At 42.6% G+C, this 12,457-nt stretch overlaps 1 protein-coding gene across 3 annotated transcripts in view; it reads right to left on the bottom strand.

The window, feature by feature from the left end:
* Positions 1-12,457, bottom strand: part of LOC106577488 (uncharacterized protein KIAA0232) — a 100,485-nt gene that overhangs the window by 54,986 nt on the left and 33,042 nt on the right. The window contains exon 1 of one of the 3 annotated variants that reach the window (XM_014155515.2): positions 2,681-2,900. The exons of 1 other annotated variant lie outside the window; for it this stretch is intronic. The gene's annotated coding sequence lies outside the window, so the exon portion shown is untranslated. Of the gene's footprint in view, positions 1-2,415; positions 2,554-2,680; positions 2,901-12,457 lie in introns of those variants that run through there. One more of the 3 variants, XM_014155518.2, reaches the window with a different exon arrangement.

Below are 12,457 nucleotides of genomic sequence, written 5' to 3'. Positions count from 1 at the left end.
AGTCATTAAAACTCATTTTTCAACCACTCCACAAATGTCTTGTAATAAACTATAGTTTTGGCAAGTCGGTTAGGACATGTACTTTCTGCATGACAAGTAATTTTTCCAACAATTGTTTACACAGATTATTTCACTTATTCACCGTATCACAATTCCAGTGGGGCAGAAGTTTACATACACTAAGTTGACTGTACCTTTAAACAGCTTGGAAAATTCCAGAAAAGGATGTCATGGCTTTAGAAGCTTCTGATAGTGTAATTGACATAATTTGAGTCAATTGGAGGTGTACCTGTGGATGTATTTCAAGGCCTACCTTCCAACTCAGTGCCTCTTTGCTTGACATCGCAGGAAAATCAAAAGAAATCAGCCAAGACCTCAGAAAAATAATTGTAGGCCTCCGAATGTCTGGTTCATCCTTGGGAGCAATATCCTAGCAATTTCCAATTACCACGTTCATCTGTACAAACAATAGTACGCAAGTATAAACACCTTGGGACCACACAGCCATCATACCGCTCAGGAAGGAGACACGTTGTCTCCTAGAGATGAACGTACTTTGGTGCGAAAACTGCAAAAAGTGCTGGAAAAACAGGTACAAAAGTACCTATATCCACAGTAAAACAAATCCTATATCGACATAACCTGAAAGGCCATCAGTCCTGAAGTTAAAGCTTGGTCGCAAATGGGTCTTCTAAATGGACAATGACCCTAAGCATACTTCCAAAGTTGTGGCAAATGGCTTAATTAAGGACAACAAAGTCAAGGTATTGGAGTGGCCATCATAAAGCCCTGACCTCAATCCTATAGAAAATGTATGGGCAGAACTGAAAAAGCGTGTGCGAGCAAGGAGGCCTACAAACCTGACTCAGTTACACCAGCTCTGTCAGGAGGAATGGGCCAAAATTCACCCAACTTATTGTGGAAAGCTTGTGGAATGCTACCCGAAACGTTTGACCCAAGGTAAACAATTTAAAGGCAATGCTACCAAATGCTAATTGAGTGTATGTAAAGTTCTGACCCACTGGGAATGTGATGAAAGAAATAAAAGCTGAACTAAATAATTCTCTCTTCTATTATTCTTACATTTCACATTCTGAAAATAAAGTGGTGCGCCTAACTGACCTAAAACAGGGAATTTTTACTAGGATTAAATTTCAGGAATTGTGAAAAACTGAGTTTAAATGTATTTGGCTAAGGTGTATGTAAACTTCCGACTTCAACTGTATGTTTTATTTTGATCCAAATGATATGGACCCTGATTTAACTGTCATTCCTAATTTGTTTATTTTTCGTGGAAGATTCTTCATCAATAAAATGAAGTGGGCAGAGAACAAACCCTTATTCACATTATTTAAGATATAATTTAAATTTTATTTTGAAATTATCAGTAAATGTAAAAACAAAAAAAAGCAATAGGCACCATTTAAAACGCATCTAGATGTATGTACTCTTGTTTGTATATTTGGTTTTGTATTTGTTTTGTTCAAAATAATACAATTAAAAAAATAAAACATCTTGCTCTGAACAGCTCAGCCGATCTAACGTTGGGCATGCACTATAGATTATACATCACTGTTATCCTATGGCTTGTTGATGTCAATCTAGCTAGCTAACAAATGACAGGAGACATCAGTGACTGGCTGGCTTCAGCAAACTTCTTTGACACTAAAAGGTGCCTTGCTAGCTAACTAACGGTAGCCATGGATTATTCTGCATGATAGCTAGCTAGCGTAGTTAGCCAATGTTCACATCAAGCAATGGGGGATAGTAAGTCAGCTGATAAGCATAAAACTAGCTAGCGATATAGAACTTTTCTTACGAGGTAGCCATTTCATTAGACACCAACAAACAAAGTTAGCCAACCCTAGCTATCAGCACCACACACATTCAACTAGCCAGGGCTATAGCAAACGTTCAAAATTCCCCTAGCGTTAGCTAGCCACAAAGTTCGTAGTTAGCATAACATTACGGTAACACGTTTCCTTGAAACGGGTAAATGTAAACTTATCCAATGTTTGACAGCCAGTGGCCGTCCATGCACTCAAATGGCGACCGCTAGCTAGCTAGTTAACGGAACTAACCTAGGATACTTAACGTAGCTACAGTAACTAGCTAACGTTAGCGAAGATAGCTAGTTAGCTGTCCACATCCAGTAATAAACGCCTATACATGATTGATCTACTGCTTAGGGAATTCATTGGGGGTAACGGTAATATTTAGAATTGTATTTGAATGACATTGTCACTGTAAACTTGACGCAGTTCTCGCTAACAGTAGGCGTGTGGGCAGATGACCGTTGACTGTTACTATGATGGTGGAATTACAGAACGCGGTTTCCCATTTAACGCCATTGTACACACTGGCTCAAGTCACTTCCCTAAAGTTAAACGATATGACAACATTAGTAATCCATACCATTTCGGGAATTTAGTGTGGGGAAGGGGCCAACATTGGAACTGAGTAGTCCCATCAAAACACTGCAAAGTAACAGTACAACATTCCGACAAAAAAAACTGTTGTGAAACGACAGAGGAGGAGCGGCTGACTGACCTAACCCGGACCTGAGACGTTTAAAAAAAAAAAAAATTAAAACATGCGCCACGAATTCTCACTATGTAACGTAACTTGAAATATATTGCGCTTTTTAGTAAACATTATTATTAAGATATTGTTTCCTTACCTGCCGTTACTTGAAGTAAAGAGGAGAAGAGGGGGAGTGGTTACTTCTCTCCCGCTGCGTTCCGAGCTCGCGCTCCGGAATCCTCTGCAGTAGCATCACTTATCATGGACGCCAAACGGCAACCGCGACAGCGCTGTTTTCAATGCCGATATTTCGACATTACATGAATCTGACGACATTACGGCTCTGAAGCGAAGGCCCTCCCCCTCTGAGCAATGGCTCCTTTTGATCCAACATGTCGTGCATATAGGGACAGTTTCATACCGAAAGCTTCCGCCTCATCAGTCTCCAGGCAACAAGGCGAACCTCTACCATCCTACTACCAGTAGGATTTATTCATCCGCTCACGATTGCATCAGAATGGCAAATAGTACGTCTCTCAAAATGTGAGTTTATAAGCAGTGGTGTAAAGTACTTAAGTAAAAATACTTTGATGTACTATTTAAGTAGTTTTGGGGGGTATCTGTACTTTACTATTTATATTTTTTACAACTTTTACTTTTACTTCACTACATTTTTAAAGCAAATAATGTACTTTTTACTCCATACATTCTCCCTGACACCCAAAAGTACTCGTTACATTTTGACAGGAAAATGGTACAATTCACGCACTTATCAAGAGAACATCCCCGGTCATCCCCTGCCTCTGATGTGGCGGACTCACTAGACACAAATGCTTTGTTTGTACATTTGTGTTGGAGTGTGCTCCGATAATAAAAATAATAAAACAATTAAATAGTGCCGTCTGTTTTGCTTACTATACGGAATTTTAAATGGTTTATACTTTTACTTGTTAAACTTATATTTAAAATCAAATACTTTTAGACTTTTACCCAAGTAGTATTTTACAGGGTGACTTTCACTTTTACTTAAGTAATTTATATTAAGGTATCTTTACTTTTACACAAGTATAACAATTGAGTATTTTTTCCACCACTGGAAATAAGCCAATATCCAAAGTGACAAATTAATCCACTGCTTTTGGTGGTATTTGTAAAACTTGGCATTCTGAACACTATACATAATTTAGAGGTGCAACTCAATTGCCTTGAAATTAAAACTAGGCCTAGTTGTGCTTATACTTAAAAAAATAAAAATTAAAAAAAAAGTAATTGTTTTGCGAATCTCATTCTCATAGTTTTTTTTTGTTAAATTGTATAATAAAACATGGACTAAATTCATTGTCCTGAAGAGGGCAGGCAGAGCCCCTTCTCCCTCACCTCAAAACGCTACAGAGGGCGGTGCGGACTTCCCAGTACATCACTGGGGCCGAGCTCCCTGTCATCCAGGACCTCTATATCAGGCGGTTTCAGAGGAAGAGCCAGGGGTGTGAAGTACTGAAGTAGTACTTTCAAGTATTTTTACTTGAGTCGTTTTTGGGGATATCTGTACTTTACTTTACAATTTATATTTTTGACTACTTTTACTTTTACTTCACTACATTCTTAAAGAAAATGATGTACTTTTTACTCCATACATTTTCCCTGACAGCCAAAGGACTCGTTACATTTTGAATGCTTAGCAGGACAAGAAAATGGTCTAATTCACACACTTATCAAGAGAACATCCCTGGTCATCCCTACTGCCTCTGATCTGGCGGACTCACTAAATTGTGTTGGAGCACGCCCCTAGCTATCCGTAAATAATAAATAAATAAAAAAAGAAACAGGTGCCGTCTGGTTTGCTTAATATAAGGAATTTGAAATGATTTCAACTTTTACTTTTGATGCTTACGTATATTTTAGCAATAACGTTTACTTTTGATACTTAAGTATATTTAAAACCAAATACTTTTGGACTTTTACTCAAGTAGGATTTTACTGGGTGACTCACTTTTACTTCAGTCATTTTCTATTAAGGTATCTTTACTTTTACAACAATTGGATACTTTTTCCAACACTGGGAAGAGACACATTTTTTTCAAAGACTTAGTAGACTGTTCACTCTACCCAGCTAGCACATAACGTTCTGAGAACCCAATATTTCTTAGAACTTTGTGAGAGAGTGGTTGTCCTATGGTTATTTATTTTACGTATGTCACGACTTCCGCCGAAGTCGGTTCCTCTCCTTGTTCGGGCAGCGTTCGGCAGTCGAAGTCACCGGTCTTCTAGCCATCGCCGATCCACCTTTCATTTTCCATTTGTTTTGTCTTGTTTTCCCACACACCTGGTTTACATTTCCCTCATTACTTGTCGTGTATTTAACCGTCTGTTCCCCCCATGTCTCTGTGTGAAATTTTTTGTTTCGTGTATGCGCACGTTAGACTGGTTGCGCTGGGTTATGTTACCCGTATTGTGTTTAGTGTGCTTAGTGCCGTTTGTTTTTGTTCGCCTAAATAAAAGGCTCCGTTTGCTAGCCAAATTCTGCTCTCCTGCACCTGACTCCCTTACAGCCAGTTACGCATACCTAACAGCGTATAACTTTCCCACAACTTTCTGGGAATGGTGCAGGATAGCTGCTAGGCTTTGGAACCTTCTCAGCACATTTAAGGAACTTTACAAAAAACGGTATTACTTTAACAGAACATTTCCTAAAAGTTAGAACAGGGTTACATTTCAATTCAATTTTGGCAATGTTCTAGGAATGTTCTCCAACGATCTCAAATAGTTCAGAGAACATTAAGAAACAACATTCATCTGTGGGAATTTCAGTACTTCAGCAATGTTTCCTCATGGTTCCATTTAAATTTATGTTCTCAAATTTTTCTTAAGAAACAATCATATTTTATTGTCACATGCGCCGAATACAACAGGTGTAGACCTTACTATGAAATGGATTATCTACACATACTGAGCAGCTCATGTTAAAGACAGAAGCGTACTACAGTACATGGCAGACCAATCCAAATTCATCTCTAGGCATGTCCAGCCCATCCATTATCTCAGCCAATCATGGCTTCACTGTAAAAATATAAAGACTCAAAACACCATGATTGAGTAGTGAAATTAGGAAAAGTAGTGCACCAAAGCTGAGATCTGGTGTTTGGATGATGTTTGAATGGAAACCCCAATGTAAGTGTTATGATACACAGAAAGTGTTTTAAAACAGAATAGAAGTACTCTGAAACAAATCAAATCAAATTGTATTTGTCACATGCTCCGAATACAACAGTGAAATGCTTACTTACAAGCTCTTAACCAACAATGCAGTTCAATAAATAGAGTTAAGAAAATATTTAACTAAATAACAAAAAAAACTATAGTAATTTTAAAAAATGAAAACGCAATAAAATAACAATAATATACAATATACAGGGGGTACCGGTACTGAGTCAATGTGAGGGGGTACTGGTTAGTTGAAGTAATTTGTACATGTAGGTAGAGGTAAAGTGACTATGCATAGATAATAAACAGCGAGTAGCAGCAGTGTAAAAACAAAATGGGGGGGGTCAATGTAAATAGTCCGGGTGGCCATTTGATTAATTGTTAAGCAGTTTTATGGCTTGGGGGTAGAGGCTGTTAAGGAACCTTTTGGACCTAGACTTGGCGCTCCGGTACCGCTTGCCGTGCGGTAGCAGAGAGAACAGTCTATGACTTGGGTGACTAGAGTCTTTGACAGGTTTTTGGGCCTTCTTCTGACACGCCTAGTATATAGGTCCTGGATGGCAGGAAGAATGGCCCCAGTGATGTACTGGGCCATATGCACTACCCTCTGTAGCGCCTTACGGTCGGATGCCGAGCAGTTGCCATACCAGGTGGTGATGCAACCGATCAGGATGCTCTTGATGGTGCAGCTGTAGAACTTTTTGAGGATCTGGGGACCAATGCCAAATCTTTACAGTCTCCTGAGGGTGAAAAGGTGTTGTCGTGCCCTCTTTACGATTGTCTTGGTGTGTTTGGACCATGATCGTTTGTTGGTGATGTGGACACCAAGGAACTTGAAACTCTCAACCCGCTCCACTGCAGCCGTGTAAATGTTAATGGGGGCCTGTTTGGCCCTCTTTCTGTAGTCCACGATCAGCTCCTTTGTCTTGCTCACATTGAGGGAGAGGTTGTTGTCCTGAAACCACTCTGCCAGGTCTCTGACCTTCTCCCTATAGGCTGTCTCATCGTTGTCGGTGATCAGGCCTACCATTGTTGTGTCGTCAGCAAACTTAATGATGGTGTTGGAGTCGTGCTTGGCCATGCAGTCATGGGTGAACAGGGAGTACAAGAGGGAACTAAGCACGCACCCGAGGGGCCTCAGTGTTGAGGATCAGCGTGGCAGATGTGTTGTTGCACACCCTTAGCACCTGGGGGCGGCCTGTAAGGCAGTCCAGGATCCAGTTGCAGAGGGAGGTGTTTAGTCCAAGGGTCCTTAGCTTAGTGATGATATTTGAGGGCACTATGGTGTTGAACGCTGAGCTGTAGTCAATGAACAGCATTCTCACATAGGTGTTCCTTTTGTCCAGGTGGGAAAGGGCAGTGTGGAGTGCGATTGAGATTGCGGATCTGTGGATCTGTTGGGCGGTATGCGAATTGGACTGGGTCTAGGGTTTCCGGGATGATGGTGTTGATGTGAGCCATGACCAGCCTTTCAAAGGACTTCATGGCTATCGACATGAGTGCTATGGGGCGGTAGTCATTTAGGTAGGTTACCTTCGCTTTTTTGGGCACAGGGACTATGGTGGTCTGCTTGAAACATGTAGGTATTACAGACTCGGTCAGGGAGAGGTTGAAAATGTCAGTGAAGACACTTGCTAGTTGGTCAGCGCATGCTCTGAGCACACATCCTGGTAATCCGTCTTGTGAATGTTGACTCGTTTTAAAGGTCTTGCTCACATCGGCTATGGAGAGTGTGATCACACAGTCGTCCGGAACAGCTTGTGCTCTCATGCATGCTTCAGTGTTGCTTGCCTCAAAGCAAGCATAAAAGGCATTTAGCTCATCTGGTAGACTTGTGTCCCTGGGCAGCTTGCAGCTGGGTTTCCCTTTGTAGTCCGTGATAGTTTGCAATCCCTGCCACATTCGACGAGCGTCAGAGCCGGTGTAGTAGGATTCATTCTTAGTCCTGTATTGACGCTTTGCCTGTTGGATGGGTCATCTGAGGGCATAGCGGGATTTCTTAACATTCCTCGGTTTGAATTTTGTTACTTCAGCATAATATTTCCTACAGGATTCCTCATGGTTCTATTTAAAGTCATGTTCTCAAATTGTTTCAAGAAGGTTAAGAAAACTTCTCATAAAAACCACAAGAAAACTTTAGTAACATTTAGAGAACGTTCTAAGAAAGTTATTTAAAAACATATACATTCCGTTCTCAACATAAAAAAAACTCTATTTATTCTCCATCTTGTTAAATGTGTGATCTTAATGACTGCTTGTTTCCTGTGAAATGGTGTCTGAATAAACAACTTTGTATTCATAAAAAAACATGGCATGCTCGCTCCATCCTCGCGGTGCAGTGGACTAATTCCATGGATAGAGAACATAAGATTCTAGGTTTGAATTTCACTGATGCTGTGACACGATAAAAAAATCCATGTGTTTGCATGATTAATGCCTAAGGAAATGGCGGATTAGGCATCTGGCAGGTCTAAGATATGTAACCCCTTCCCCCAACAAACACCTCCCCTCTCTTTGCTGATCATTGTTTCATGCTTGGGGTGTAGCATCCATTCTGTGGCACACTTCATCTGCTTCATTATCTTAGAGATGCCAATGGTCATAAGTGTGAGGGTGTTGTTGTCATTGTCAGGGTCTGAAGCACATCAAGAGGAAACCCATTCAAAACCAATGAAATACTGAATTACTACCAACCTTACTAGGATGGTGTAGCTCCAGCTACTGGTCTCCGTTAGTAAATAGAGCAACACAACCCAGTAGATATTGACTCTACCAGGGGCCACTGAGGGTAATCGACAAGGAAGTTGTGGCTTTTCTCCATAGATGAGCAAATTATTCTCTCTCGCTCTGCGGTTAAACAAGAGTGTTGTATTTATTGTCTCTTTCCTAGACATAAACTCAGCAAAAAAAGAAACGTCCCTTTTTCAGGACATTGTCTTTCAAAGATAATTCGTAAAAATCCAAATAGCTTCACAGATCTTAATTGTAAAGGGTTTAACACTGTTTCCCATGCTAGTTCAATGAACTATAAACAATTAATGAACATGCACCTGTGGAACGGTCGTTAAGACACTAACAGCTTACAGATGGCAGGTGACAGTTATGAAAACTTAGGACACTAAAGAGGCCGTTCTACTGACTCTGAAAAACACCAAAAGATGCCCAGGGTCCCTGCTCATCTGCGTGAACGTGTCTTAGGCATGCTGCAAGGAGGCATGAGGACTGCAGATGTGGCAATAAATTGCAATATCCGTATCTGTGAGATGCCTAAGACAGCGCTACAGGGAGACAGGACGGACAGCTGATCGTCCTCGCAGTGGCAGACCACGTGTAACAACACCTGCACGGGATCGGTACATCCGAACATCACACCTGCGGGACAAGTACAGGATGGCAGCAACAACTGCCCGAGTTACATGAGGGACGCACAATCCTTCCATCAGTGTTTACACTGTCTGAAATAGGCTTAGAGAGGCTGGACTGAGGGCTTGTAGGCCTGTTGTAAGGCAGGTCCTTACCAGACATCACCGGCAACAATGTTGCCTATTGGCACAAACCCACAGTCGCTGGACTGCACAGGACTGGCAAAAAGTGCTCTTCTCTGACGAGTCGCGGTTTTGTCTCACCATGGGTGATGGTCGGATTCGCGTTTATCGTCGCAGGAATGAGCGTTACACCGAGGCCTGTACTCTGGAGCGGGATCGATTTGGAAGTGGAGGGTCCGTCATGGTCTGGGGCGGTGTGTCACAGCATCATCGGACTGCGCTTGTTGTCATTGCAGGCAATCTCAACGCTGTGCGTTACAGGGAAGACATCCTCCTCCCTCATGTCGTACCCTTCCTGCAGGCTATCCTGACATGACCCTCCAGCATGACAATGCCACCAGCCATACTGCTCGTTCTGTGCGTGATTTCCTGCAAAACAGGAATGTCAGTGTTCTGCCATGGCCAGTGAAGAGCCCGGATCTCAATCCCATTGAGCACGTCTGGGACCTGTTGGATTGGAGGGTGAGGGCTAGGGCCATTCCCCCCAGAAATGTCCGGGAACTTGCAGGTGCCAAGGTGGAAGAGTGGGGTAACATCTCACAGCAAGAACTGGCAAATCTGGTGCAGTCCATTAGGAGGGGATGCGCTGCAGTACTTAATGCAGCTGGTGGCCACACCAGATACTGACTGTTACTTTTGATTTTGACCCCCCTTTGTTCAGGGACACATTATTCCATTTCTGTTAGTCACATGTTTGTAGAACTTGTTCAGTTTATGTCTCAGTTGTTGAATCTTGTTATGTTCATACAAATATTTACACGTTACGTTTGCTGAAAATAAACGCAGTTGACAGTGAGAGGACGTTTCTCTTTTTGCTGAGTTCAGTTGACGAGCCAGCAGCAAGCAAGGAATAAGAACTTTGCCACTGAGCATGGCATGAGAACATAAAGGAAGAACGACTGGGTTGTGTCCATAAATATCGAACAAACAACTGGGTCGTGTCTTTTGTAACCCGCAAAGGTACTCTCCGTAATGTACAGAAGGAAGGTGTTTATCCCTTACTTATCATCCTGCCCTGGAGGCCCAATATTATCTCTTCTGGCATAGTGCCAAATTGGCAACAGCCATTGTGTCTCAGAGCCATGACATCTCACTCAATGTTTCACTTCCACACCCTCACATCACTGCATGTTCTTGTTCCTCTCTCTCGCTAGCTTGTTCGCTTGCTCTCTTTCTCTCTCTCGCTCTTTCATTTCATAAAAATGTGTCATTCCCCGCGCAAACTTTATCGTCAGCTGAACTGCTTGACGTGTAAACAACCTGTTCTTGGAAGGCCATTCCTTAGCATTATTTGTTAGATAGTTAATTCAATTATGATAGAAAAACATCTTAACTTCCGGCGCCGACAGAGATGAGATTGCTTCGCGTTCCTAGGAAACTATGCAGTATTTCGTTTTTTTATGTGTTATTTCTTACATTGTTACCTCAGGAAATATTAGGTTTTATTACATACAGTCGGGAGGAACTATTGGATATAAGCGCAACGTCAACTCACCAACATTACGACCAGGAATACGACTTACCCGAAGCGGATCCCCTGTTTGGTCCACCACCCAGGACAATGGATCGGATCCCAGCCGCCTCGCTTCTTCACGCATCGCGCCAATGGAAACAAACATCTCTCTGGTAAGAAGAAGGGCGGGGGTGTATGCCTTCTGATTAATGAGACGTGGTGTGATCATAACAACATACAGGAACTCAAGTCCTTTTGTTCACCTGACCTAGAATTACTTACAATCAAATGCCGACCGCATTATCTACCAACAGAATTCTCTTCGATGATAATCACATGTGTATCCCCCCCCCCCCCCAAGCAGACACATCAACGGCCCTGAAAGAACTTCATTTGACTCTATGTAAACTAGAAACCACATATCCTGAGGCTGCATTTATTGTAGCTGTGGATTTTAACAAGGCTAATCTGAAAACAAGGCTCCCTAAATTTTATCAACATATCGAATGCGCGACCCAGGCTGGCAAAACCCTGGATCATTGTTATTGTCAGGGGTACTCAAGGAAGCAGGAGGGGTGAAGTCAGGCACAGGAGACAAATGTCCATGAACACACGTTTAATAGGAACAATCCACAACTGCCAAACAACAGGTAAGGCAGGGCAACAATACAAAATAACGGAATGAGTAGGGGCGCAGCCCAAAACTCGCAGCCTTACTAACACACAGGCAGAGGGAAAAACACCTAACCCCAGCCTAACAAACCTGACGAAAACAATCACGCACAAACCCAAACCTAAACAGAAAGGCTAAATAACCCCCCGACTAATGAACTAACACAATACAGGTGCAAACCTAAACAAGACCTAACCAAAAGAAAATGAACAGAGGATCGGTGGCAGCTAGTAGGCCGGCGACTACGACCGCTGAGCGCCGCCTGAACGGGGAGAGGCGCCACCTTCAGTCGACGTTGTGACAGTTATTCTAACTTCCGCGATGCATATAAAGCCCTCCCCCGCCATCCTTTCGGAAAATCTGACCACGACTCCATTTTGTTGCTCCCAACCTATTTACAGAAACTAAAACAGGAAGCGCCCGTGCTCAGGTCTGTTCAACGCTGGTCCGACCAATCGGATTCCACGTTTCAAGATTGCTTCGATCACGTGGACTGGGACATGTTCCGCATAGCGTCGGACAATAACATTGATGAATACGCTGAGTCGGTGAGCAAGTTAATTAGCAAGTGCATCGGTGATGTTGTACCCACAGCGTCTATTGAAAAATTCCCCAACCAGAAACCATGGATTGATGGCAGCATTCGCGCAAAACTGAAAGCACGAACCACTGCTTTTAATCAGGGCAAGGTGTTCGGAAACATGACCGAATACAAACAGTGGAGCTATTCCCTCCGCAAGGCAATCAAACAAGCTAAGCGTCAGTATAGAGACAAAGTAGAGTTGCAATTCAACGGCTCAGACACAAGAGGTATGTGGCAGGGTCTATAGTCAATCATGGACTACAAAAGGAAAACCAGCTCCGTCGCGGACCACGATGTCTTGCTTTCCAGACAAACTAAATAACTTATTTGCTCGCTTTGAGGACAATACAGTGCCACTGACACGGCCCGCTACCAAAACCTGCGGGCTCTCCTTCACTGCAGCCAACGTGAGTAAAACATTTAAACGTGTTAACCCTCGCAAGGCTGCCGGCCCAGATGGCATCCCCACCAGCGTCCTC

This window comes from Salmo salar, chromosome ssa18, assembly GCF_905237065.1.
Source record: "Salmo salar chromosome ssa18, Ssal_v3.1, whole genome shotgun sequence".
Classification (NCBI taxonomy): Eukaryota; Metazoa; Chordata; class Actinopteri; order Salmoniformes; family Salmonidae; genus Salmo; species Salmo salar.
This window is presented reverse-complemented; position numbering and strand designations above follow the sequence as displayed.